General features: G+C 38.3%; 1 long non-coding RNA gene across 3 annotated transcripts in view; it reads right to left on the bottom strand.

Annotated features, from left to right (window-relative positions):
* Positions 1 to 6,701: 6,701 nt before the first annotated feature.
* The window catches only part of LOC132141025 (uncharacterized), a 36,517-nt gene continuing 19,853 nt past the window's right edge, over positions 6,702 to 23,365 (bottom strand). For all 3 annotated transcript variants that reach the window (XR_009433866.1, XR_009433865.1, XR_009433864.1), the window contains exons 3-4: positions 10,740 to 10,785; positions 6,702 to 6,998 (exon numbers count right to left, since the gene is read on the bottom strand). This is a non-coding gene — a long non-coding RNA (uncharacterized LOC132141025). The remainder of the gene's footprint in view (positions 6,999 to 10,739; positions 10,786 to 23,365) is intronic.

The following is a 23,365-nucleotide window of genomic DNA, read 5'->3' as shown; positions in this document are numbered from 1 at the left end:
ATATTACTGTGTATTACAAGTTTTACAGCTTTTTTCGTGAGAAAAAAAAAGTTGCTATTAAATGAAAATTAAGTCATCCTTGAGACAAGGAGCTATGTTCAGTTTATCTCTTTAATATATAATTGGCCTTAGAAATCAGTCATTAACAAATCAAAACCCCTCTAATATTGGAAAATCTTGATGCTTTTCTTGAATTTAGTTCCTCTTCAAACAGAAATTATGATGAGGTTCAGTGTTTAGTTTTGTCTAAAGAGGTTTCCCTATACCCTATGTAACACATTTAAAAAGGCCAACTGAAATGATCTTTACAGGTTAAAACAAAAAACAAAAAGGACAACATAACTTGCCCTCTGTTTCTGCCTTTCATCCCTCAGTTTTGCATGGAGACATAAAACAATAATGCTAGGACTGTTGGTTCTGTATCAGTTAAAAAGCAAAAAGCACTCTACTTGTTTAAACCACACTGCCTAAAGGCATGCTGGGAGAAGAAAGGGTCTCTCAGAGCAGTGGGACAGCCAGATGAGATACAGATACTAACGTCAAGACTCAGCTATATATAGTTGTCACATTAAAAACACTTTCTTGAGTCATTCACAGTAATTTTGAGATGAATGTGATTGTTAAGTTGAACTTTAGTCAGAAAAATTGTTTATATCATGTATTTCAAACGAATCCTTTCCCATACTTGTTAAAGGGGTCATATAACGTAACTAATAAGAACATTTTTTGTTGTGTATTTGGTGTAATCCAACGTGTTTATGTGGTTTAAGGTAAAAAAAAAAAAAAAAACATTATTTTCCACATGCTGTATATTATTGTGTCTCCTCTGTTCTGCCTTTCGGAAAGGCGACGATTTTTACAAAGCTCATCGTTCTGAAAAGCGAGGTGTACGCTGATTGGCCAGCTATCCAGTGCATTGTAAATTGGCAGAATACTTCAAGCGTGTGACGGAAATGTTACACCCCTTAACATACTGTGATGCTGTGTTTCTTGGCTCGATGAGACAAAACCAATAAAACCCATTATAAACGAGGCATTTGTTGCATCCAGTGGTGACATAATTACTGATTATAATGACTTATACTGTCTTTTTACGCATTGCATTGCGTATCGTGCCACGTAAACATAAAACGTCTGCTTTTGTGATCGGAGAAACAACAAACAAGCTCTACTCTACACTGCTCAGAACTCGCATTTAAATCACAAGTGGCAAATATGAAAACATACTTACAGACTGTGAGTCAGAAGCACCAGATTGTCCTTGCAAAGTTGGATTTGCTCCTCTTTACAGAAACAGACATCGCATTATAGGCTACTCTCAAGAAAACAGTCCTTGTCTTCCGCAAAATGCACACATCTGAATATTCAGGTTGAACTGTTCTGGGACAGTGTTGTAAATGCAACTTAACCACTGATTTCTAGTTGAGTTCTCATTTGGAAGGCAAAACAAAGTAGTTTCGCTTTCACAACGAAACACAACATCTCCACAACATGGCGGCAGCAGCAAAAGCAAGAATAAAAGTTACGCCTTCTTTCTTTGTGTGAACATTTGGGTAACATTATGCAAATCTTCCCACACAGTGACGTAGACATGTGGGGACGTGTTAGAATGAGCCATTTTAGGTGGTTGACTCTTAACTTATATAAAGAATATCTCTTTGGATTATAGACTTTAGTCTTTGCAACTTTACAGATCTTCTTTATGCACAAAGAGCTTGTAACACTCCAAAGAGAAAGAAAAAAATGAAACTGTATCATATGACCCTTTAAAATCTATAATTGCATGACTGGGACATTGCTGCATATTTTACAGAATAAATTCAACTGTTGTTTACTATTGTCTGTTTTGTCTTTGTGGCTTGTCATAATCCTCATAAAGACAATGATATTTCCTCAAAATATGACAGCATTGAACTCGGCAAACCAGAAATAAATCACAGAATGCAAGGCTTCAGCTACCCTGTTATTGACCAATATAAACCTTTTACACTCACCAAGTGTGGTTTTGTAGCAATAAGCAACCATGTGACTATCAAGGCAAACATGCAGAGTGGGGAAGGATTAAACTGTCCATGTGTCTGAGCTCAGGGGTCTTCTACATCTCCAGCATCTCCAAAACAATAGCCTGCCAGAGTCTGGATTACACTTTAGCATCACATTATAGCCTAATTTGGTTACAAAAAAAACAAACACTTGTTTATTGTCAATAGTGCAGCGATGTATGAAGAACTGTTCACACAGAACTCGCGACCAACTTTAGCCCGTTGTAAATCTATGTGGGGAAAACTTTCGTCCACAAGCAAAGTTCCTGTCAGGGTGATTACTTATTTTACGTAATAGTGGACGTGGCTTCCCACATCAGCTGCTACAAGTTATTTTAGCTATAAAAAAGAGTCTGTTATGCTGCTTGATGTTTTAAACTCGGTCTAGTATTTGTTATATTTTTATTTAGGTGTATTATTATATTTTAACACAACTGGAGCATTAACTGCACTTTGTTCTCACAGTTATTACTGTGATTAATGAATTGCACATTCACTGAAAGTAGTATATTTCCGCACTGAAAAATAAGGTGGATTGTAGTCTTGCGTAGTCTCAGCCTCAGACGTCATGACTACGGACCGAACATCTGATGAATACGGCACACAATAGTGGAAACACTTCAGGAGTTTCGAAGTCGTTATCGGATTGGTTAAATTATACAGGATTTCCTGGAGATGTGCGTGCCGCATTCTCTAACATTTTGGGTGAAAACAAAGACGCCAAACCCCTTTATGAAAGAATAAAGCCGTCGTGTTTACAACTGTGATGATGAGCGCTTAACAGAATCAACTAAACACTGGATTCTCAAAAGTATGTAAAATATTTATAGTTTGCGGCATAGAATCCTTAAAATATGTTAGAGAGTTTTACACATTGGTCTGTAATTGTAGTCTCGTGTAGCCAGAACTTCAGACTGACTGCTGAAGGTCTGGAATCCATGGCAGCTTACTTTGGTCAAGCCCCACCCATGAAAACATTTGACTGACATGTCAAACAACCAACCACAGTTCGTTTCGTTCAGCGGCACGTTTCGGGGGGTGGAAATATCGCTACAATACCAGACCAGTGTGTAAAACTCTTGGACATATTCTAAAGATTCTATGCCGCCAACTTTAAATATTTCACATACTTTTGAGAATCCAGCGTTTAGTTGATCCTGATAAGCGCTCATCGTCACAGTTGCTTTCTTCTATCGTGAGGGGGTTTGGCGCCAGGCATCTTTGTTTCCAGGTGTTAAAGAACGTTAAAGAACGCGACACACACGTCTCCTGGAAATCCTGTATAATTCATCCTACCCGATGACGACTTTGAAACTCCTGAAGTGTTTCCACTTTTGTGTGCCGTATGCACAGTCTCAGCCTCAGACATCATGCCCACAAGACCATTGGCTGTACGTCTGAGGCTGGGACTAGGTGGATTGTAATGACTGGATTTCACCTGTGAAAATTCGCTGGAAAGCAGTCATTTTTAGTAAATGCTGTCAGCTTAGTAGCCATGGGAATTTCACTAAATCTTAAGTCAAGAATCAAGATTCTGGAATTCTGGATTCTTGATTCTAAATGTTTAAAATGTATTAAAATGGGATGTAGGCCTGCACTGACCAAAAAAGAAACCACACAAAATAGCCTAGCTTCATAATCAAATTATTGTCATTTGGACATGCTCATGAATTTCTGTGCAAACCTTTGGTAAAAACATTTTTATGTAAATCAAATTGTTGAAGCCTAACATTTCACAGGCAGTTTACATTGTGTCTGCTTGTGTTTATGACTTAAACCCGTCACGTTCAGACTTCACACAGGGTGCCAGGCAAAAAAAAATAAATAAATAAAACCTGCTACAATTTTAGAGTGGCCCCAAAACTTGTCGTTCTCAGTTTGAAGCGAGAAAGAGAGAAACCTCACAGGCCACTGAAACCCATCTGTGAAAATCAGTGCGGCATGTGTTCTGTCACAGGGGCCTCTTGCACAGGTAGATCTGTGCTTTAGAGGACATCACCCAGCATGCTTGGGAATTCTGACTGGCAGACAGACACTCTGGGAATATGTCACAGTTCTCTCTTTAAAAGTTCTCTTTGTGCTATTCAGCCCGACCCGCACGAGTACATATACGCAAACGCACACGCGCAGGCGCGCATACACCTTGTGCTGCAGCATATGCTTAGCTTTTCAGATGTATCCCTCTATTTGTCTGCAGAGAAATCCAAAAGAAGCTCCCTTTACAATTCAACTGGCTCTCATCTCCTTTAGCATGAAAGTGTGGAAAGTTTGGAAAGGAAGTGTTTGGTATCTCACCATCCGTGGGGAGTGCGTGGTGTATCACGCCTTGGAGGCTTTTCCCCTCCTTCCCGTTTCTCCCTTCTTTCCAATAAGGATAAGATAACACAAAGACCTGCTATCGGGAGATAAAGGTGAAATACTGCACAGTTCTTTCCTCTTTCTTAAAGCTAGAAAAGAGAGAGAGCGCAAGTCCTGGAGTAGGTAATGGAGTTTTTAAAGTTAGATACCTCTCGCTGGCCTCACCAAGGTCACTTTCTGTGGCCTTAAAAGCACTCTCAGTTTATTTTCTTTCTCCAAATTTCAAATGTCAACAAAAGGTATATTGAGTTTTATTGTTTGCATTTGATTTCGGATCATTCGTAAGTGATTCTAAAGCAAAGCTAGAGGGGCTTTTTGTGGTTCTGTGCGCTTACAGACAATTCAATTGTGCCGTGGAGTTGGGCAGCCGGTGCCATTGTTCTGGGAAGATCTACTCTAAAACTGTGTTTCATAACTGAAGATGGAACATCAGTCATCATAGATTTACAATGGACATCAGTCAGTCAATATGCCTAATCAGATTCTGCCTCTGCCCGTCATTTGTAATTCTTCATTATTTTCCATCTCTGTGTTATAGATTACAAGTCTGGGACCATTAATCTGAAGATTTGGACTGAAACAACTCAGATGGTGAATTCATGTGTTTGTCAGATGTCCGAGAGGCCGTCTGGAGCTACTGAATCAACTAAATGCTGGTCTGTGGAAGTAGAACAACTGCTGGAGGGTTTGTGTGTGATTTCAGTAAGACGGTCAGTGAAAAATGAGGATTTCATGCGGGTCTTAAGTGAAAGACACCAGACACATTCATTGGGTTTTTGTGTTTTATGTCAACTAACCATAAACAAAATTATTCTTATACTGATTTTTAAACTTTTCTTTGTCCCATCTCTAAACTAAACCCTTGCAGAAAATATTCTGAATGTTTACCTTTCCAAAAAATAAATAAATAAATAAATAAAAATGAATGACATGATGACAATGACTGTAATTTTAAGTGTTTAAAAACTGCAAAAACACAACTGTTAACAATACAAACACTGCAATAGATCTAACTTTACATTTCATATAATTTCACAGCAGGATGCTGTTAATGTAGCATTTTTGCACATAAGAAAGAAGTCATTGTAGTCATTGCGGTAAGAAACCATAAACTGCCATTCCCAGAATTCTCTGTGTGACAGCTCAAATTTAATATATAAATAACTGTTTCTTAAGTTTTTATCATTGGTAATATAGATAAGGCTTATGTAACATCTTATGTTGTTAAATTGTTTTTTTTTTTACATTATTTAACTATTGAAAATTATTTTTTTATATATATAAAACCAGATGATTCAACATTCAGCATACATGATTCAAAAAGCATGTTGAGCTTCAATAGAAGCAAGAACATTTAAGAACATGCTTAATGTCAGAAATGTCTTAAGTGATCTATAGAGTAAACAGTGCATGCTATTTCTCATTTTTAAATCTTGATGTTTCTTTCCATGAAATAAATAAATACTAATAGCATTTTTTGAACCCCACAGATTTAGTATTTTCAATCCCACTGCACACACATGTAATTCACACTCTCAATGCATTTTATTTCAGTTTTCCCATAAAATTTCCTTTCCTCGCTGTTGCTTTGGGTTGATTGGTTTGGTCTTTTCTGCTCCAGATGCAGGCAACACCTGGCCATAACAGAGTCACATGACACTGAGGTCAGGATCACACACAATGCATGGCTTTGTGTTCAGGTGTTCTGGTAGACTCCCATGTGATCAACTCTTTGTGACACATGCAGAAAGAGCAGAATATATGAACTTTCATTTCCAGACCAAAGCAGCTTTATTCGTGCATCTTGACCACTTCCTGATAGAATCCAGAGAAAACAGCAAACCAGATTTTCTCTTAAAACATGAAATTCGTCTTGCTCATTTTACCTTAGTCACATTATGTGGGACTAAACGGTTTCAAGAACAAAATGTGGAGAGCTACTTTGCATTATGCTTGTGAAATACTTGTGTAAAATGTGTATAAATCAAATCCAAGCAATGACATTGAGACTAGACATTATTGCGCTTTCATATTGTTTGCGTGAAATTTTTGAACAATGACAAGCCAGAGAAAACTTAGATCCAAGAACGGAAAGAAAGGATAATTGTACATTATAATCGTAGAAATATTGTAGAAGTGACATGTTCAGACTGAAGTAATAATTCCCTGTGTGGCAGTCCCTTAGTGTGGTACTGATTCAACCATGTCAACCCTCTCAATGGATCCGAGACTGATCATTTTAATACCCAGTATATTCAATATTTCATCACCCACAGTTGAGCAAATAAATCACAAGACCTGTTCTCTTTTTTAGAAAAATGCACAATTTATTGAATGGATAACATCTACAAGAATGTTGAAAAGTTGGTAGTTTCATAAAAAAGAATGCACTCCACACAAGGTTCAAGGGTTATTCAAGCCACTTTGTATGTTGCACACAATGTGCTGTCAGACCACACCGCAACATTTGGTCATAGTGGTCATCCTTCCCTGTCGGCAAAGCTGAATGAAATGGACAACTCATTGGGTTTGTGACCTCGCGTCTTCAGCTGCTGGACACTAATGAGGGTGGCATGTGCTGGAGAGAGTGCTCTCAACCTGCAGCAGAGAGAAGAACACTTTAGAACGTGCAGTCATTTAGACTCACACTACACACAGAAATGTCTCATTAAACATTATTAAACATGAGGAGCTTAAAGTTAAAATTGCATTTAATTCTGTAAAAATGTGTCAAAAATAAATCACGGTGCATTCATGTCATCAAAAGTTAATTTCTCAATTACTACAATAATTTTGTTCAAGTGTACTATATATACAGCAACAACAGCAAATGTAGATGTAATGATACAAAGTTTTTTATATATATATATAAAACAAGATTAATTTCAAACTTTAAATTTTTTTGGCCATTTCTTAATTCAGTGTGACATTTGTCCTACAATTCAAGTCCGAAAACACTTCTTCAAATCTGTGATTTCTAAGCAATACTATATAGTCAGTGATTGTGTTTAAAATCATGGTAAAACTTTAGCATTGGAATTAATTCTCACTATTAACAAGTTGTTCATTAGCATGCCAATTTTTAACATATTGGCTGTTTATTAGTACTTATAAAGCACATATTCTGCATGACAATATTCTACTTCCCTAATCCTACACAATCACTAAAGTTAACAACTACATTAATAATTATAGATAAGCAGTAAATTTACAGTTTATTGAGACAAAAGTCGTAGTTAATAGTTTTCCCACTGAATATTGATATTGGACCTTAAAGTGTGACCAAAATCATTTTAAGCTTGACCAAAATCATTTTAAGCGTGACAAACTATGTTACAGGTAGCTCATCTCATAAAAAATTTGTGTTAGAACTTTCCAGCAAATACAAGCTCTTCAAGTAGAAATCAAAAAGTGATTCAAAAAAAAAAAAAAAAAAGTATTTCTTTCATAAAAGCTTTGTTCTTCCTCACTCTGGTCTGTAAGTGATTTGACACAAAGCACTAATTCTGACATTAGGCCCTCACAAATCCCTTGCTGCTCAGTTAATCCAGCTCAAGCTACCGCAATCATTTCATTTATCAAGAAACAGAAAAGAACTTCACCCTCTCTCTCTCTCTACAGCACAAGGGAAGAGGCCTCATAATTATCACAAAGTTTTCCACACAGCTTGCCAGTTTTATTAAAAGTTGTCTTGCACTAGAAGGGAATCTGACATTCCCAATATTCCAGGCTGTCTGTCGACAGGGTTACGATGTATTACTATACCTCTTTAATATAGATACACGCTTAATCCAAGTGTACAGTTTGAGGAGAACAGATCAATGAGAAATAAAACATGGAGGATTGTAGCAAAATGAACTGTCTCAATTGCCCTGTCAGACTTTAAGTGCACATTCATAAGCTGAATTCTGAAATGGTTTGGCTCTAATAGACTCGGGATGGCCCTCTGACTGCTGCTCTCAAGATCTTTCTTCTGAAATGAAACCCCATCGCAGACACTTCTTCACGAAGGTGCCATTGTTTTCCTCTTTTCTGTGCTTCAAATTCGCAATAAAAACAAAACAGCACAATGCAGGCACAAGACGAAATGATGCTTTAAATTTCATTGCCTTTGAGATCTGACTCGCGTCCTGAAATGGACACTTCTCACTTCCACGACTCCTTCCACCGACCAGGAGTTTGACTTCTCAAAGGAAACTAAACCCTGCCTCATTATGAAATGTGAATCACTGCGAATCTAAACCATTATCACAGTACAGTACGTGACTGACAAGAAAGATCACCAAGTTCTCAAAAACCTTCATGTACTGTTTGCTAACAAAGAGGAAAACAATAATGGAGTGTCCAACACTTTCTTGTCTTCACCTTTGTTCCTCCTCATCTTATCACTTGGGTTTTGCTTACACGTCTCCTTATAACCTGATAAGAGTGTTTTTTTTTATTGTTTTGAAGAACAGAGTTCTGGGAGGGTCTGCGTTTCTGCCTCCCCTCATTATTTCTTGTTTGCTGTTGGGCAAGAGAATAACTTATCCGATTCCACTTACCCCCCTGTAGCTTTCTCTCTTTTTGGTTATTATAGTATTATATTTCTTAAAACCTTAGAAGGCGATAACAAGCATGAGATTTTACTCTGGAGAGGGCCTTTACACTGGTTAATATATATATACTGTTAGCCGTATCTTAGCTGTACGCTAACGTGTTTCCAGGCTTCCTTTGAAGTTTAACTGCAGGTAGGATGTTGTGGATGTCTTGCCAGAACTTTCTTCAGTGGCTTGTTAGATTTATCTCATCCAGCCATCTCCATTCTAAATCTCTTGTCCCACAGAGTAAATAATTAAATACAAAAATCAAGACGACAACAAAAAGTACTTCAGCCCAGAGGAATAAATTAAAAGTGCTTGCTACATACAGCACGCTGCCTCAGGAGAAGCATGTACCTTTGAAGTGTGGTCCAAGACCGGCACAGATATGTTTTTCAGCATCTGTTTGCTTTTACTGACTCTGCAGAATTCATCACCCTATCTGTGTCAGATTCCTCTCAGAATGCACATTATTTCTCTGAAAAATGAAAGAGGTGCTTGAGCCACGCTTTCCTGAACGGAACCCTGAATCGAGCATCTTGCTTGATGTGACCACACTGCTGTCCTGAATGAAAAGAGCAACACCATCTAAGAACTCACCTAGATTCAGTTAAATTAAGTGTTCATGTGCACTAAATACCGATTACAGGGGCAATAAGAAGTACATTTGCAGTTTGGGCCATTAAACAATCTATTTAATCAAAGATTATACTCCAGTGAAAAAAAGTCTAGCAGCTTCAAAGGAATCTACACGATTCCAGCTGAGGAATTTTTCACTTGTTAAGTGAAACGATTGGTCATTTTCTAAAAAAATAAAAATAAATTTATATACTTTTTAACCAGAAATCCTCGTCTTGCACTTGCTCGACCGCACGCATTACGTAGTCATGTTTAGGCGGAAGTACCGACCCAGTGTTTACAAGAGAAGGAGGACCGTTCAAACGTTATGGTATGCTGAATGATATCTATGTCTTTGTATCAGTTTATTATTTAAAATGATCTGTTTTTGTGTGTGTATCCTGGATGTTTAAATTGCAAAGTCTTGGAAGCGCATCGCAATGCATGATGAGCCTTTTTGGTTAAAAATGTTTTTTTGTTTGTTTTTTTTTAGAAAATGGTCAATCGTTTCGCTGGATAAGACCCTTAGTCCAGAGCTGGGACCATGTAGAGCAATTTGGACCTTCAACCCATTGGTCCCTGTCCACTATATGGAGAACAATCTGGAATGTTTTCCTCAAAAACCTTTTTGACTAAGAAAAACATGAACATCTTGGAGGAGATTGGGGTGAGTAAATTCTCAGTAAATGTTAATTCTGGAGTAAGTTTTGGCAATATCATTGACTCGATTGCGAGCTGGACGATGACATGAACTGACTTTAACAGAAATATTGACAATATATACCATTGACTTCTTTTTAGAGCTGCTACAGCAGAACTGAATTGTGTTTGCATTACTGATACACTATTTTTCTGTTTAACACTATGAAGCTGCTTTCATACAGTTTGTTTCTTTAAAATATAAATAAAAGTCACTTGATTTGATTGGCACCTTAGTTTTGGAATCAGCAGCTTGATCAGCAAAATAGATTTTTTTTGTTCATTGTGCCTTTGATTCCTAGTCAAAGGGTTTTAAAGATTTTTTCCTTTGATTCACCTCAACCAACTTTAACTGGTAAATTGTTTTTCTCCTTCTGCGACCACTTCTTAAACTCAGATATGACCCCTTATTTTATGTGACACAAGTCATGAGTCTACTAACCTTCCTTTCTCACATCAAAGAGCAACGCACCTCCTCGTGAGCATTACTAGAAGCAAAGAAAAAACACAATAATTAGTGTCATGTGTGAATGAACTGCTCCTATACATCTAGTTTAACCAGTCAAAATCTCCCTGCTTCTTTCTGACCTGAAGTAAATGACGTGACCTACTTTTTCCTCCACCTACAGCTCTTTTGTTGGTGTAGATAAAAGCACCTCCTCACCACATATCTGACAATGTATAAGTAAAGCACATTCAAGTGCACAGTCTCACTCCCAACCCAACAGGAACACTAAAAGAGTTTCAGCTATTATAAATAATTTACAGAATTTTTCATTCGCCCTTTTAAACCCTCTGCAAAAATGCACATTTGGCTCAGTTTAAAAATATATGCTCCACATATCCGCTCGGTGTATGAAGGCGAATCATAACCTGGAGAAGCCTGTGGTTTAGTTGAGTCTCACATTGTGTGAAAGTCAACAGAATAAATATATCTGTGACTATGGGTCGAAGGAATATAAAAACGCTAAACAAATACCATCCCTGATCAAGACGATAAGGACCAACTCAACTGTTTCTCCATTCAACCGTAAAATGTTTATCCTGCTACTATTTAATCTAACTAACGCACATAATCACTCTCTTTTCTTGTGCCGCTGAATCAAGTGCTTTGCCCTGGGTACCCACGCTTTGGTACAGCCCTGGCATACTGCAGTGTTTCCATGGAGATCAGGATAAACCTATGCTCCTCCACCAGGCAAGATGGGTGAGGCCGAGCATCCATGTACACACAAACACACCCCCATCTTGGTATCTGACACCAGACAGCACAAATATCTCTTCGCCAGGGGCTCCTCTCCTTTCATATATGTGCAAATGAATTCATGGCCATCTAAGAGCGGGCGAGATCAACCCCGTCTACCAACAGCTAACCCAATGGAGCAGGGGCAGCTCTGTCATAGGGCCTTTCAGAAACGGCTAAATCTAGATAAATGCATTTAGCACTGCGTGAAACCGTATTCACAAAAGTGGTGCAATATTTTCCTACTTTTATCATTTTCATAAATCTTCTTAGGTTTGACACTGTAATTAGATATAAGGTAGTTCATATTTATCCAAGATATATTTTCCGGGTGTATAGATCTCTGTGTGCTTTTGTGGGCATCCAGGGGCATGTACAGTTTATTCCTCTGTTCATCCTGAAATGATTCATTTCATTAGCTGTTATCAATAATGTAACAGTGTGCTTGTTCAGTTCTCCTCTCTCTCCACCAACATTACATATGCACTACCACATACACTTACACACTCAAGCACACACAACCTACAAACACCATCTGATTTAGATATATCAGTCTAGTCATCACACTATTGGAATCTGTTTTAAATCATTACCCCAAAGCCCTCAACTATATATACACACACACACACACACACACACACACACACATTATGTTATGTTTTTATTGTGTTATTATTTATTTCTATTTATTTATTTAGCTATTTAGCAGAATAATAATAATAAACATTATACATAATGTATAAAAGAAAACACATTTCTTTATAAGTTATTTAGTTTATGTATTATTTAATTTTCAGAATATAATAATAATAATAATAATAATAAATATTGTTGCAGGTTTAAAATCTTATAGCATCCTTATCTCTAACCATAATTTCTTTCCCCAGGATGGAAGAGCCTCGTACATTAAAAATAATCCTTTGTGATTGAAGGGCTAATTTGAAGTGTCAATTATTCTTATGCAAATGCATATGTTCTTTCTCACATTTCAAAAGAGGCTGAGCACAGATGGCTACCCACAAATCATGCCACGCAAGGCAAAGCAGCCGGCCAGACAATAAGACCTTGTATAATGTGATGATGGTGTCTGCATGTCTGTCTTCCCTAACGCTAGTGGATGCTCTTAATGATTGCTATATACGCTATATAAGATGTAAACTAACTCGTTTACCACCATGGAATGATAACCTTCACTATGAATCAGCTGATATGGATATACACATGAGTAATTATCGGTAGAAGTAAATAAAAACACAAAGAGGATATTGTAGATTAAAGTAGTATTAATATAGAGCTACGTACTGTACATTTTGCATTCTATGAAAGGCGGTATTCAAACTATTGCCCGGATGCACTATTTAAGCATACGCTGACAAATGTGGGCAGCAAAAAGGAGAAGAAAGAAAGAAACAGGAAAGTCAAACAGAAAGAAAGAGACGGTAAGGAACAAGAGGCTGCTCTCTCAGCGTGACCTGAACAAGCCACTAAAACGTGATTTCTGACAGTTTGCAAGCACTCAGGCTGAGAGACAGCGGCTTCTATGCTTTCACGCTAAAGACCATGATTTTGCCTCTGAGAAGTCGGCCGACAGACACGCCTGCTGAGAAACCAAGCAACACCCAGACAAATATGTGGATAGGCTTCAACAAACTAGCATGGTAATAATCACTTTAAGTGCTGCAGAGACAACTTAGTCATGTGGAAAAATTAGCTAACGTTTTAAATGCAATTCATACCAAACAACATTTTCTTTTTTTTTTCTCCAGAAAAGGAGAAGATACAGGAAGAGACTGCACAACAAAAGACAATGTTCCTTGACCTTCTCAGCTGATCCATCGGTTAACAAAAAAGGACGAGAAAAGACGACGGCAAAGAAAACTTTTCAGAAGAGTGGATCAAACAACCAGCTCTGGCGTCTTGTTACAGCACAACAATGGAGCCATTCAAACCAAGACTGAACATGGCAACCGGGTCCACGGGTTCTGATTGTCTCACAAAGGGTCAAGAGGGAGAGGAGAAGCTGAGTGTTGCGATATTTTAGACGATAATGGTGCTCCAGAAATGAGAAGGTTTCAGTTTGCCAAGTTTGTTTTGACTTATCTACCTCAGAGGCTAAAGTTGTTAAACCTGGACGGCTAAAGAAATAAGGGAATTGTCCAGACCTTAATGCCTCATGTCCATGTGGATAACGGATCAGCTAACAAGATCCAAGAGTATGTCGAGTGTGAATAAAGTGATACTTTACAGGCACACTGTTCCTGAATAATGTTAATTGGGGCATAAAAGCTGAACCCTTTCAACTACATAGCCTAATGCCACTTAGTAAGATACCCACCACACAACACCCTACCAGGATGCATGCTTACATAATCACGGGGCTTCAGTTCTAATAATACACTAAAACAATTCACACTTTCTGTAAGTAATGATAGAATGAGTACTTATTATAGGCTGAATAGCACTCACCCTTCACCTCCACCAATAAAAATTCAACTGGAAGATGTTTTACTCAAAACAACTAGTCTATTAAATTTGACAATCTGCTTGAAGAAATATGAGCTTTATTAAAGGAAGCACTGTTAGCCTGTGTGGATAAAAAGAACAGTCTGACGAATCTGATTAGAGGAAATTCTGTCAATAACAAAAGACATTTTTGCAAATAACAAACTTTGGCCTTTTGTCAGGTCCCTCAAGTAGCTCAAATGATGCTAGCAACCTCAAGGTCAGGGGTTTGGTTTCCCATGAAATGTTGGATAATTTAAACATCTTTAATAAATTAGACCCCCCCCCCCCCCCCCCAATCAACAGTTTACAGAAAGTTGCTAAGTTGTCGTCTGTAATGGTTTGGCACTATTTAGACTCTGCTATTCAATTAAATTAAAATGTTACATGTAGAAATTGGCATGATTAGAAAGTCAAAAATCCATACATATTTAACTTAACTCACAAATAACGAGTATTATGTGTGTAATCATAATTGTGTCTTCATTTGAACCTGTTGCTGCAACACATTGGAAGTCAAACGGTCCACTTGTCTCCTCCTTAGAAATCAATGGATGTCTAGACTACAAGGAAAATAAAAATGTTTCACTCTCTGAAAGACTGTTTAAAGTATACTGGCTTCCCAAATGACCAAATCCAATGTAAGAAAACTCTAAAAACTAATCCTATATCAGCAGTGAAGGTTTACTTCCAGCAGGTTTCTGAAATCCTCCAATACAAAATGGTGGCTCACTTCACACCAAAAGCTAAGTCCAGACAAGCAACCATGATACTGTCACAAACACTGTCACTGTGAGGGTGGACATGCCTATTCACACAGCTCACACTAGTCTCACCATGTGCCAGTGGTTTTCTTTTTCACCTATCTCCCCCCAAAAAAGTGTGTGTGTGTGTCATACACATCAAAACGGTAAGGTGAATCCTTTTGAGCTGGTGGTGCAGTTGGCCACAGAATGAATAAACATCCATGTCAGGAGAAACTGATACACTCCCCTTTTCAAGCAGACTGGCCTCTCGTGGGAAATCCAGCACTAACACAATGGATAGAGACGGCCTTTTGTTGAGTCTCTCAGCTATGGGCTGCTTCTTCTCTCGAGTGTGTAGCCTGAACAGACCACTCCCCTCGGTTCCTATTCCACCTCACGCACACAATTAACTTTTACCTTTGTATACTTAGCCATACTAGAACTTGTTTCTTTGTTACTTCAGAAGGTTGGAAATCAAATCAGCAATGATTAAAATGATCAACTTGGGATGCTGGGATGTTGGTGTACCTGCCAGGCTTAAAAACAGCTAGTTCAGCTTCCAGGTTGAAAATTCTGTACTACATAAAATAGTTAATGACCTCGTGCTGAGGATTTTTATTTCTGTCTCTAAATTCTCTGAATAGTCTAACACCATGATGTTCATCCAAAACAAACTCTCAAGGAAGAGCTCCCTACAGGTCAAACTGAGGGGATTCGCATGAAGTCTGTAATATAAAAATAATAATATACAATAGCAAAACCATATTAAACAAAGCTGCAATATTCCATACTATGTTGACTGCAGTGATGTGACAATGGCTTTTAAGTGCTACTCCACACTAAAATCTAGATCTTTAAATCTTGAGCTAAGTTTACACTTTTCCAGTCTTGCTTGAAGAGACATTTTCTCTCTCTTCCAGTCATCTATCATTCCTTTGCACTTTTCTTTGCTTTCAGCTCCCATTTGGTTCAATAAAGTTGTTATGCATGACAGTGTGTGGAGCAGAATAGGTTTTGGCCAAGCCTGCTGTGTGGCTACAAAGTGAGCCAGCCCATTCTCTTCGGCCAGGCTCAGTTACGAGGCCTGGGCAGTGGGACAAGGATAATATTGCTGAGACATTCACAAACAGATGGAAACAAAAAGATTCAAACCACAGTAATTCTTGGACCCCTTTGATGAACAGGCCAACTAAGTGAAATTAATAACCTATCTCTCCTCACAGCTGAATGGGGATTAAAGTCACAGACAGGATGACACAATTTGAAAGCTTTTTTCACTTGGTGCTTAAAAGGGATGGTTGCCTCAAAAATTACAAATTTGTCATGTACACATTTACTCACCCTAATGTCATTGCAAACCTGTATGAATTTCTTTTTTCTATCAAATTTCTTTATTCTGTTGTTAACCAAAACGTTTTGGTGACCACTTACTTCCATTGCACTGACAATAAAATAACATTGACGTATGTCTTATAATATGTTCCACAGATGAAAGATGAATTTCAGTACTGCCCATCAATTACAAGCTTTACAAGCAATTACAAACATTACAAGCATTTTCACAGATGGCCAAATCTTCTTCGTTCAATTGAAGCCCAAGATGCTCTTTGGATCGTTCTCAAATCATGCTGGAGGACACGTATCATCAGGTTTGACACAAACATGAGGTGATCATGAATCTCGAGCGCTGCTATCATTTAAGCAAAAGTTTGTTTTCTGTGTAAGCATGTTACAGATTTTGGACCGCTGCTCTGAATCTCAAACACGACACTGCATTATAAAAACGCAATACTCAACTTAAAAGTTCAACTTAAAAAAAAAAAAGTAAAAAAAATAAATAAAAATGCATCTCTAGATTTTTGTTTTACTACCCTCTCTCGAATTCTGTGAAAATGGCCCCTAAGACATTCTCAAACTCACAAAATATTTTAGACCAGTATAATTTATAATAAATGAATGAACAAACAAACAAAAAATACATTGTAAAATGGTAGCCTTTCCATACACATTTTAATCACACCAGGCCCAGTAGACTCAGTAACCCCCCCGGGGTCTTGGAGCAGACGGATAACCAGGCATATAAGAAAGTGCTTATGTTGGGGTCCTGAAATCAGGGGACCATATGTGCAAACGTTCTGTATCATTATGCTGTGCGGCGGTGCACAGGGAGACCACCACAACTTAGTTTGTCGTCCATACAAAGTTTGGGCCAAGCTTGGATGGATTCATTAGACGGCCTTTCTTTGGAGCCAATGAAGCTCAAAAGACCTCCAACAAAGGAGCTAATCACAGACTCTCTCCTCAGCTTTGGCCAGAGTCTTTCTTTTCACTAGGTCTTAGATCATTTCTCACAGCTAGCTGGCCAGCTTGCTCCAAGCTTGTCTGGACAGACAAACAAAGCTGTGGGATATTTATTCTCTGTGTATATGTACAGCTGTTGCTTCTATAGGATGAGTAAGCATGACATGTGAATGTGCCCACACACACACACACACACACACACACACACACACACACACACACATACATACATACACACAGAGCTACTTTTGTTGGTTTAGTGTCGCACACAGACAGGGGTACCGATGACTTGTGTTGGTAGTGGTGTGCTAATGTGTATGTTTTGCATATGTGTGTGAGGGCAAAACATCAGGCCTCTATTCTGGCATTGATCTTGAACCCCAGTAGCCTTCATTCCCATGGTTGCTGTGTGAGTCCTTGTGCATTAGAAGCCTTTTGGATTTGTGTTGCCTTGTCCCTGCCCTCTTTCAATTAAACTACAAGCCTCCATCCCTGCAATACATTACTCTCCTCTCTCTTACGGGCGTAAAACAGTGTTATGTGCCCTGCTATGTGCTATTATTCATCTACATACTCTTTAAAAAGCAAAGATTGCAAAAAGGTTTTGCAGACAGATGCCAGTGTAGAACAGAAGTAGTTCTATTGCTTCTTAGAGAACCATTTGTGTACTGGTGCTTCAAAGAACCTAAAAAACGTATCTATTCTAATAGATAAGCTGATGTGAAGAACCACATATGTAATATTAAAAATATCAGAATATTTGACTGTTTTTTATAATAAATGTCTCCTTTGATGAAGTTACTGCAATGAATATGAAATTATATTAATATAAATAATGGATAAAAAGAAACAATAGAACTTGCAAAAGTAAGGTAGTACTGCATTTTAGGTTTTTATTTTAATTTATTTTTAATTTTTTTCTGTTACAATTATACTAATTTATTATATACACTACTGTTCAAAAGTTCGGGATTAGAAAGATGTTTTATGTTTTTGAAAGACGTCTTATCTTTAAATTTATTTATTTATTTAATTAAATTTATCTGTTATAAATTTAAAATAACTGTTTTCTATTTTATTATATTTTAAAATGTAACTAAACCACATTTTCAGTTGCATGAACCTTCAGAAATCATTATGCTGATTTGATGCTCAAGTAACATTTCTTATTATTATCAAATTTTGAAAACAGTTACAATTTCATTTGAGTATTTTCATATTACACAGTTGCTTATATTAAATGCCTAATATTTTTGCAATTAATGACATTTAAAATTCTGTTCATTATTCCTTTAAAACAACATTTATTTATTTATTGATTTGTTATCAATGTCTCTACTCTCTCTCACTTTTGATTAATTTAATGCATCCTTGCTATATAAAAGATTTAATTTCGTAGAAAAAAAGTCTTGTTGTACTTTTGAATAGTAGTGTATACTGTAGACATGCCTTAAACCATACATTATACATTGCATTTCTTTACAGTTACCACCAGCCACGGGCAAGTGTTCTATTTGTGTGCTAAAGTCCATTTATACTTGTATTTGGTACTTGGTGGGTCTTATTATCGGACCCTGCCACCAGCTATTATTACATTCGGATTATTAGAAGTATTGCAACATGTCTTGTGAATGAGAGATAGTTGCTAATGCATTTGTCATATTTTTGTAAAAGTGTATTTGAGTGTTGCAGTGAAGCAATGCAAGAGATCTCATATTTTATCACAGCACATGCCATTTTCTCAAATAACAACCACCGAGATAAAACGAAAAGAGGAAGAAGTGCACTGACACGGGGTATTCCTCGGTTGTAGAGAGGGGCTGCATGCACCCCCCGCCCTTTCACTTCTCAGCGGCACTCAAAGAAGGCAGAGAGGCTTTCTGACATTGCCCTACATTCAGCTGACTGATCACACACACACAGTATTCTGTCACAAATAATCATTACAGCCACACCCGCACACACACCCTCTTTCTCTCCCACTGTATTAAATATTGAAGATTTCAACTTTCAACTGGGAGCATGTTCAAGCACCCTACCATCAAAACACAGAGACATGCACACACACACGCACGCACACACATGCACACACACACACACACACACACACACACACACACACACACACACACACACACAGCATGTGCATTGCCCTAGCTGCAACACAAACCACCTCTATTACAGTGTCAATCATATTCAGATCTTTCCTTCCTTGCCGGCACTGACTTTCAGAATATACGAAAGCCCTACATTCCCAGACGTGACTGTGCCCACGCCCATCCATCCATCCATCCTCACACATTTATGTGCTTTCTTTCTTTCCGTATCCCTTTGTTCCTCTCGACACATGAAGGTGCCTTGAATTTCTGCCTAATGTTGGCTAATGCTTTCTAAAGAATACCACCCGAGCGATGCTGCCCGCTTCTGCTGTGAGTACTCATGTCACCGGTTCATCATTAATTATTCCCTTGCTTACAACATGCTGTTGCCACGGTAATGTGCCATTAACGGAGAGCCAAGCGAACGGCAGTCTCTATGCAAATGAGGCTGCCACAAAGACCCTGGATGCGGATTTGCAGATCGGAGGACGCTGCAACGGACACACTCTGTATTAGAATTGAATAAAAGGGACGATAATGTATCTGGGTTTCCTTTTAAAACACAACGGTTTGCTGAAAGAGTGCAGGAAGGAGCAAAAGAGGAGGGTTCGGAGGAAGCACCTGGCATTTTGGAAAATACAGGGGGGGGTGGGGGGGGTATTTGATATACATCTGAGGGACGAGTTGGTAGGGACCATCAGCTTAACAGCAGATGCCTCGGCGACAAATCCGCAAGTCTTTGATTTGGATATAACTGGCATGTGTGGACGTGGCAAATATAAAGAGGTTTGAAATGAAGGCCTTAAATTTACAATATGTCCTTGTCGTTCCTGACGAGTTTGCTGGGATTGCGGTGCCAACGGTAGGGGCGGACGTAGTTGCGTGTGGCTTTAGATAAAAATCAGTGAATAATATTTGCCTGTGATGTCTCAAAATGAGAAGATGAGAAGTCTTTGAGAAGGGGAAAATGAGAAACGCGAAGATGATTTGTGCCCCGCTGAACATTATGGGGTTTTGGCACGTAAACCCTCAGCCAATCAAAAGCGATGTTCTTGAAGCATTTAGGGATGGCAGACCAAATCAGCGAGAAATCACAAGGCTTACTCACACACTGAAATATTATAAATAAACAACACCACCATATTCACTTTTAAGAAAAAATAAAAAAGCGCTGACAAATCGGTTCTTTTTTTTGGTATTCATTTGTTCAGTGTGTGCAATATTTGACTGACATTACTAATGATGAGAGCAATAATAAGAATCATATTAATATTATGTTTTAGTATTACTATATCTCTCTATATATTTTTGTTTTAAAACATTTCAAACATGAAACGCAATTATTACACAATCCCTAAAGTATACTAAGCTTTACAATTTTCATTGAAAAAGTCATCAGTTTCACAAACAATTTTACACCACAGTGATGAACTGAACTGACTGATGCCGCTCAATTAGAGCTTCTAGACGGAAGTCATGGCAGGTTGCCGGAGAGGAAATGTCCCGCTTTTTGAATACAGATTGCAGTCATTATAAGGACATTTCCCAGGTGGAGAAAAACATCGGAGGAGTCTGGGATAACGGTGAATAAGAATCACAGATGAGGATTTGTTTGTTGGGGTGGGGTGGTGGGATCTACAATTTTACATGCTATTGTCACTGTCTGCTGCAGACCTTTCTGCAACTTTACTTTTGTAAAAGCCATCGCTGCCAGGAGCTGAAACGGGGCATTGGGTGCCTTCACAATTTCGAGGGGATTCTTGTGTGTTACTCCTAATATGTGACATGTGATTTAACAAATCCACAGAGGAAAAGAAATTCCAGGTATCAGATATATATATATATATATATATATATATATATATATATATATATATATATATATATATATATATGAAGTATATAGAGTATAGAGGGGAAGAGAAAATAACATCAAAACAAGCTCTGAGAGGGTTTGATTACAGACAAATCTGTCTTTGTGTTTCTATACACTTCCTTTACACTAAGCTATATTTTGACTAAGGTGTTTTTACACTAAGGTATATTTTGTGCCTTTGACAATCATGTATGGACTTTCTACCTCTCTCTTTCTCACACACACACACACACACACACACACACACACACACACACACACACACACTAAGGTATATTTAGTGCCTTTGACGATCATGTATGGACTTTCTACCTCTCTCTTTCTCACACACACACACACACACACACACACACACACACACACACACACACACACACACACAATGGGCAACCCCTGTCACTTTCTTCTGAGAGTCCAATCAAGCATTTGAATGCAGTGACACATTCAGGTTTTTTTTTTTTTTTAATGACAACATTTATTCATCAGGCAGAGAGAAATTTCCTTCAAAGACTCCACATTGCTCTGCCAGGGTCGGTCTGGCCCTGTTAATTGATTGCTTCTCACTAACAAGGATGTAAAGTCCTCCATTGTGCACCTCTTCCTCTATGCTAATGAAGCCCAAACACAACACACTCTTTCTTTCGTTTCCTCTCGGCGTCCTCCTTCCTCTCTTTCTCTCTCCGATAGGAGGTTTTGATGTGAAGATGCTATGACAGGCTTGCTCTCTTTCTCTCTCTGCAGCTGGCACGAAAGATGTGATAGGAGCCAGGACCAGGAAGCAGTAATGGGATCATGGGAGAGTGATTGCAAACACACACACACACACACACGTACACACACACACACACACACACACACACACACACACACACACACACACACACACACACACACACACACACACACACACACACACACACATCGTTCCTCCAAGGTTCCCCTCACACTGCCCCTAATGAGGGGTAAAAGGACAATATCGTCATTGTTACCCCCGTATTTGGGAAACTCAGGGCTAAGAACAATAGCTGTTTACCCAAGCAGTAGCGAAAGTCTTCACTGTGTTCGTTAATTAATCGGACGGCTCCTGATTGCGCTCTGTACACCCCACTCAAAACTACTTTTCACATTCAGCCATTAAGAGATGAGGGACTCTCGGTTCTGCTTCCTGTCTCTTTCATTTGGTTTCACAGCATCCATGATATTCTATACCTATCTGTAGCACAATCACACACATCCACTCACACACACACACAGACTCCTCATATATCTTTACCCTTTTTGTCTTAGTAAGTGCACTCATTCCCTTTTTTATTTGTTTAATTATTAAAATGCAAAGGCTGTTGAGGAACTAATACAAATAAGACAAAAATAATATAATAGTGGTATAATAAAATAATATCTATTTTTTTTAACTGTAATAATATTACTAGTGTTATTAATGTCAAATTTGTTAAGTAAAATGTTATGAATTTGTAAGGTCATAAAATGACATCTTTATACTGAAATTGGAAATCATAGCAGTTAAATGGCATTACGAAAAGGTGTGGGGGTCCCACCTTACCGTCTTTGCAGTGTGAATTTGCACCGGTGAAGTCACCCTCCTGTTCACAATCATATCTCTCTTTCACATCGCTACCAAGTCCACTACAAGTGATATGCAAAGCACATCATGAGTATGTACAATTAACCAGGGCTGGTGAGGTTTTTCTGACTTATGGGATGTGACATTTGTAGGGCAGAAGCACAGATCAGCATAAGCGAGAGTGACAAATGCCTAATCCCTTCCTCCACATTTCAACATTTTTCAGATCTATCAGAATACGTTCTTGATGACACACACCTACGCCGCATATTCGCGCAGTTGAATTCCCCGATCAACACGCCTCTGCCGTGGCCATACGGTATCATGGATACGAACAACATCACAGAGAGCAAGAACAAGCAAGGACTTCTTAATGGATCATGAAGATTTGCCAGAGTGCTCGTGCTCTGTACACCAAGGCCGCTCTGAATGAAAATCACACAATTTTGAAACGGTTTATGTAAAAGAGTGAGTCTCAAGGATAATCAGTTTGTGAGGAATAGATAGGGAAAAAAAACATATACAATGCATATACAGTTATATTCACACGTCACAAAGAAAAAATTAGGTGATCGGCACAAAATCCCACACTAATGACCATCCTTGCAGCCTTTTACCTAAAACCACATGGATCCAGTGAAAATGGATTGTGTGTTCACTATACTTTTGTTTGTCAAATCACTTGCAATCCTCGCTATTCATCACACGCCTACTTCAGT

The sequence above is a fragment of the Carassius carassius genome, chromosome 5, assembly GCF_963082965.1.
Source record: "Carassius carassius chromosome 5, fCarCar2.1, whole genome shotgun sequence".
Lineage (NCBI taxonomy): Eukaryota > Metazoa > Chordata > Actinopteri > Cypriniformes > Cyprinidae > Carassius > Carassius carassius.
The sequence above is the reverse complement of the archived record's forward strand: the minus strand, read 5'-3'. Positions and strand labels throughout refer to the sequence as shown.